The sequence below is a fragment of the Mauremys mutica genome, chromosome 3 (assembly GCF_020497125.1).
Source record: "Mauremys mutica isolate MM-2020 ecotype Southern chromosome 3, ASM2049712v1, whole genome shotgun sequence".
Classification (NCBI taxonomy): Eukaryota; Metazoa; Chordata; order Testudines; family Geoemydidae; genus Mauremys; species Mauremys mutica.
Genome location: NC_059074.1, coordinates 149,412,057 through 149,417,552, shown reverse-complemented (window position 1 = coordinate 149,417,552; position 5,496 = coordinate 149,412,057).

The window sequence follows — 5,496 nt, the reverse complement described above, 5'->3', positions numbered from 1 at the left end:
GCCCCCACGACTTGCCATTTTTACAAAGAGCTGGACGTGATACTTGGGGGTTACCCCACCTCCACTCCGAGGACCACAATGGACACTTCAGAGCGGGGGGAGGAGGAAAGCGAGAGTGAGGGTACTGGAGTGGGGGGAGACACCCTGGAGTCCCTGGAGGCATGCAGCCAGGAGCTCTTCTCAAGCCAGGAGGAAGGTAGCCAGTTGCAGCAGCCGGTACTTGGTGAAGGACAAGCAGAGGAGCGGGTTCCCGGTAAGCGGCTTTTATTTTCAGGATTGAAAGTTTTCGGGAGAGGAGGGAGGGTTAGGGCTGCATGCATGCATGCCTAGATGCGGAACAGTGCATTGATGTGGTCTATCACGTCGCGGTAATCCGCCTCGGTAATCTCTTCAAGAGTTTCAGCCAGAGCGTGGGCACTGCGCTTGCGCAGGTTTCTTGGGAGAGCCACTGTGGTCCTTGTCCCAGTCAGGTTAATGCGTCTGTGCCACGAGGGGTGGGGGGACCATTGCAAGACACAGGCAAGCTGCATAGAGGCCAGGGCAGAATCCATATTGCAGTAGAAGACCCTCCCGTGCTTCCCAGGTGACCCGCAGCAGCGAGATATCTTCCAGGATAAACTCCTGTGGAAAATGTTGGGATAGTGTTCAGTGTAGGTGCCCCCTGCAGCTGTTTGCTTTCCCCAACGCACAGAAACCCCGAGGACAGTACAGTCCTGAAATAATCAGTCCCCCTTACTCAACCCACGGTAGCCCCGAAGTGGTATGTGCGCTCTCTTTGGGATGGGAAAATTATGCTATTGTGAAGACTGTTACCCTCCTTAACTGCGGGGGAATAACTGTCTGGTACAAACAATGCTGCCTCTGTTAAGTGTTGCATTTTTGCCTTTACAGATGCAACCTTGAGATCTTGGCTGCCCGTGTTATCAACGGCTGAGAGACTACAAAACCTCTGGAAGAAGCCATGAAAAAGCAAAGAGAGTGCTGCATAACTGCTTGCAGCAGGTCTTGTCATAGAGAATCAAAAAGAGCAGGACTGGAGGGAAAGGGAAAGCAGGATCCGCCAGAGAAATGCAGCGGACAGGAAGAAAAGCACAAAGCAGCTGATAAGCATCCTGGAGCGCCAAGAGGACTCTATCCAGGTGGTCGTAGCCATGCAGGCGGAGCACTACCGCGCCTGCCCCCCCCCACCGCCCTTGTCCTAAAGCTCTTTCCCTTGTGTCCCCATGTCAGCTCAAAACCCCCTTCCCCAGCATCCAGGTTCTTACCACCACCAGCTGCCTCCAACACCTGTATGTTCACCAGCCAGCCCTGAGAACTATGACCCTTACCCTCTGCACTCAACCCCCCTCACCATGCAGTATAGGCATCCTGAAGTGCAGCAGTCATTGTGCAGCACTCCAGACAGGACATATTCAAACTTGTGATTGTACAGTTCCCCTCCTCACCCCACCCCCCTGCCTTTTTAGGTTCCCAAAAACTTGTGTGTCTGTCAGTAAAGTTATTTTCTTTTCAATAAATGAATTCTTGGCTTTGAAAAGAGTCTTTATTATTGCAGAAAGTCAAAGATACCTTAGCCCAGGAAAGAAACAGGCACTGCAAATCAAACACAGATTCCTACTAACATTGTAACCCCTGCCCGTCACTCCCGTGCAAGGCACCAAACATTACTGGTGGTTTTCAGCCTCAAATTCCTCCCTCAAGCCATACCAAATCCTTGCAGCCCTGTACTGGGCCTCTCTAGTAGTCCTGCTCTCTGGCTGTGCAAATTCAGCATCCAGGCGTTGAACGTCGGAGGTCCATGCCTGACTGATTCTTTCACCCTTCCCTTCACAAATATTATGGAGGGTACAGAATGCGGATATAACCATAGGGATGCTGCTTTCCTCCAAGTCCAGCTTCCCATACAGAGATCACCAGCGCCCCTTTAAACGGCCAAAAGCACACTCCACAGTCATTCAGCACCGGCTCAGCCTGTAGTTGAACCGTTCCTTGCTGCTGTCAAGGCTCCGTGTACGGTTTCGTGAGCCACGGCATTAATGGGGTCTCCAAGGATCACAATGGGCATTTCGATGTACCCTACTGTGATCTTCCGGTTTGGGAAAAAAGTCCCAGCCTGCATCTTCCTGAACAGGCCAGTGTTCCGAAAGATGCGTGCATCATGCACCTTTCCGGGCCAGCCTGTGTTAATGTCAATGAAACGCCCACGGTGATCCACAAGCACCTGGAGAACCATGGAGAAATACCCCTTCCAATTAACGTACTTGGATGCTAGGTGGGGTGGTGCCAGAATAGGAATATGCGTCCCATTTATCACCCTTCCACAGTTAGGGAAACCCATTTGTGCAAAGCCATCCACCATGTCCTGCACGTTCCCCAGAGTCACGGTTCGTCTTAGCAGGATGCGATTAATGGCCCTGCAAACTTGCATCAACACGATTCCAATGGTCGACTTTCCCACTCCAAACTGGTTCCCGACCGATCGGTAGCTGTCTGGAGTTGCCAGCTTCCAGATTGCAATAGCCACCCACTTCTTCACCGGCAGGGCAGCTCTCAATCTTGTGTCCTTATGCTGCAGGGTGGGGAGGCGATCTCAGCACACAGTCCCATGAAAGTGGCTTTTCTCATCCGAAAGTTCTGCAGCCACTGCTTGTCATCCCAGACTTCCATGACGATGTGATCCCACCACTCAGTGCTTGTTTCCCAAGCCCAAAAGCGGCGTTCCACGGTGCTGAGCATGTCTGTGAATGCCACAAGCAATTTCGTGTCGTACGCATTACGCGACTCGCTATCGTCGTCGGACTCCTCACTGTCACTTTGGATCTTAAGAACTAGTTCAACTGCCAAATGTGGTGTGCTGGTGAGACTCGTCAGCATACTCCTCAGCAGTTCAGGCTCCATTTCCCACAGAAATCGTGCTGCACAGAAACCGTTGAAAGAGGCAAGATGGCGCCAAATGTGGATGGAAAAACAGGGATTGCTGGGATGTGAAGCGATGCATCATGGGGTGTTGGGACAGGAAGCAGAATGACCCGCCCCCTTCCCACAACCCACAGCGCCAGAATGGGAAGAGGTGCTCTGTAGGATAGCTGCCCATAATGCACCACTCCCAACACTGCTGCAAATGTGGCCACACTGCAGTGCTTTCCCTACACAGCTGTACGAAGACAGCTTTAACTCCCAGCGCTGCACACCTGCAAGTGTAGCCAAACCCTCATGTTCAATTTGTGATCCAATGTAACCCCGATGCTTTTCTGCAGCACTGCTGCCTAGCCTATTATTTCCCATTTCTCATTTGTGAATTTGACTTTTTTCCTTTCTAAGTGCAGTACTTTTGCACTTGTCTTTATTGAATTTCATCCTTATTGTACAAGGGGAGACAAAAGCTTTAATCAGACATTCTGAAAATAAGATGAGCCTCCCCCCACTTAAAAGCTGCTGTTGGGGGGGGGTTTGCAGGTCGGTTCCGGGAGCCACCTGAGGTAAGCACTGCACCCCTCCTGCACCCTAGCCTAGCCCAGACCCTGCACCCAATCTCCCTCCCAGAGCCTGACCCCCACTCCCTCTCCTGCACCCCAACCCTCTGTCCCAGCTCACACCTAGCTGCATGCCCCAGACCCTGCACCCAAACTTCCTCCCAGAGCCCGCCTCCTGCACACCTGCCCCAGCCCAGAGCCTGACCCCTCCCGCACCTAAACTCCCTCCCAGAGCCTTAGGCCAGGGGAGGGGCGGAACTTGAATCCATTCTGGGCACCACCAAAAATTATACAAACCTGCTGCCCCTGTTACCGCAGGGGCCACACTATACTATGTGGGCGATTTAGCAGGTCTTCACTAGACCTGCTAAACTGATCACCAATGCATCAGTCACGGCATATCGATCCCTTGGTAAGTGTAGACAAGCCCTTAGGCATGCATTTTAGATTAACTTCCAACTTGAAATGCTCACAAACTCTTTTCATAGTGCTCAAGCCCCAGTTGTCTGTCTGTACAATACCAAGTACTCCTGAAAAGAGCAGGAAATGGCCAATGTTGCTCTCCCTGATTGATTGCCACTCACAATCTGCAAACCTGCCTCAAAAACACACTACTTTGGACTAGATTTGTGAGCCCCAGAGAGTGACTGTCTTCTTCCAAACAAGTTCAGTCACTAAAGTCACTCTTTATGCTGTTAGGCTTCATTAACATACCCAGCATACTAAATAGGCACCTTTAAGCTGGTCAGGAGAACGCAGGATTGGGAAACAGAGACCCTAGGTTCTGCTCCTAATTATGTTTGTATCTCACACTGTGCCCATGGCCAGTTTTTTTCTCCCATGCCTCCATTACCCACCTGTAAAAGCAATATGAAAAAAATTACATTTAAAATGCGTCTCACACAGCTTTCCCCATCTTTGTAAACAGCTTTGAGATCAATGGCTGTGAAAGTGCTGAAGAAGTACAGAGTATTGTTAGTTGTCACAGAAACTTTTGGTAGTGTGAGGTGGTGATGGCAATTGCGATTTTAAATACCTCAAAAACTGCATGACCCATAGTGTCCATGCTAGCCCTCAGTCTGGCTTGCTGGTTTATGCCAACAGACCAAAGGGCAGTTACACAGGTTTTTGTTTTTTTTCCCCCCCCTGCACCAGAGCTGTGGGACCCGAGAGCAGTCCATTAGTGCTCTTGCTAACCTTACAAAACAGATAAGCAGCCTTAGGGCTAGGGGCCTCATGAGAGCATCCCATAGTGACATGTCTGCACTGAACCTTCTTCGTATTTTCTCTCATGGGAGGTAGGTTTAATTTCACCATTTCTTTGAAGACCTTGATATTCACACACAATTTCAGTTGCTCCCAGTGGCTGATGGGGGTGCTTAGTACCTTTTTAGGAGTAGGGTCTCTTTGGGAATGTGTTTGTTTGGCAGTGTTGGTGTGTTCATGCATTATACATCTACAATTTAGGCATTGCACATGTTGCAACAGGGATGTTACCCTTTGCTTAAATAGGGATATTCTGAATGAAATGGTATGAAATTGAGGTTTCTTCATTTTTTTTAGTTTGAATTTTAGCACAGCTGTAAAAACATTTGTCTGAATTACTTGTATAGAAACAATTAGCACACTGAAACTGATGGCCTAGGTCATATTGCAAGTCTATGGATAATGACAGTGGTAGCCTGAGAAGGTATAACTTTTTTTTTTTTTATTACACTAGTGTGAAAAAGCTCACATTATGCTGGGTTCTGCACGAACGTAGGAAGAACTGGGCCTTTCTCCAGTGAGTCTATATTCTAATACAAGATGCAGCAAATACGTTTAACAATAAGTTAGGGTGAAGAAAGGAGGGCAAGGGTAACAGCAATAGGATCACATACCTACATAAACTGCTGTGTGCATAGTTGCATAGAATTGTTCAACTAGGATCTCCAAACACGATCAGCCATCTATGCCTGGCCTGGGACTGTGTTCTGTCCAGCTAAATAAAGGCACAGATACATTGGCATAGACTGGACTCCAG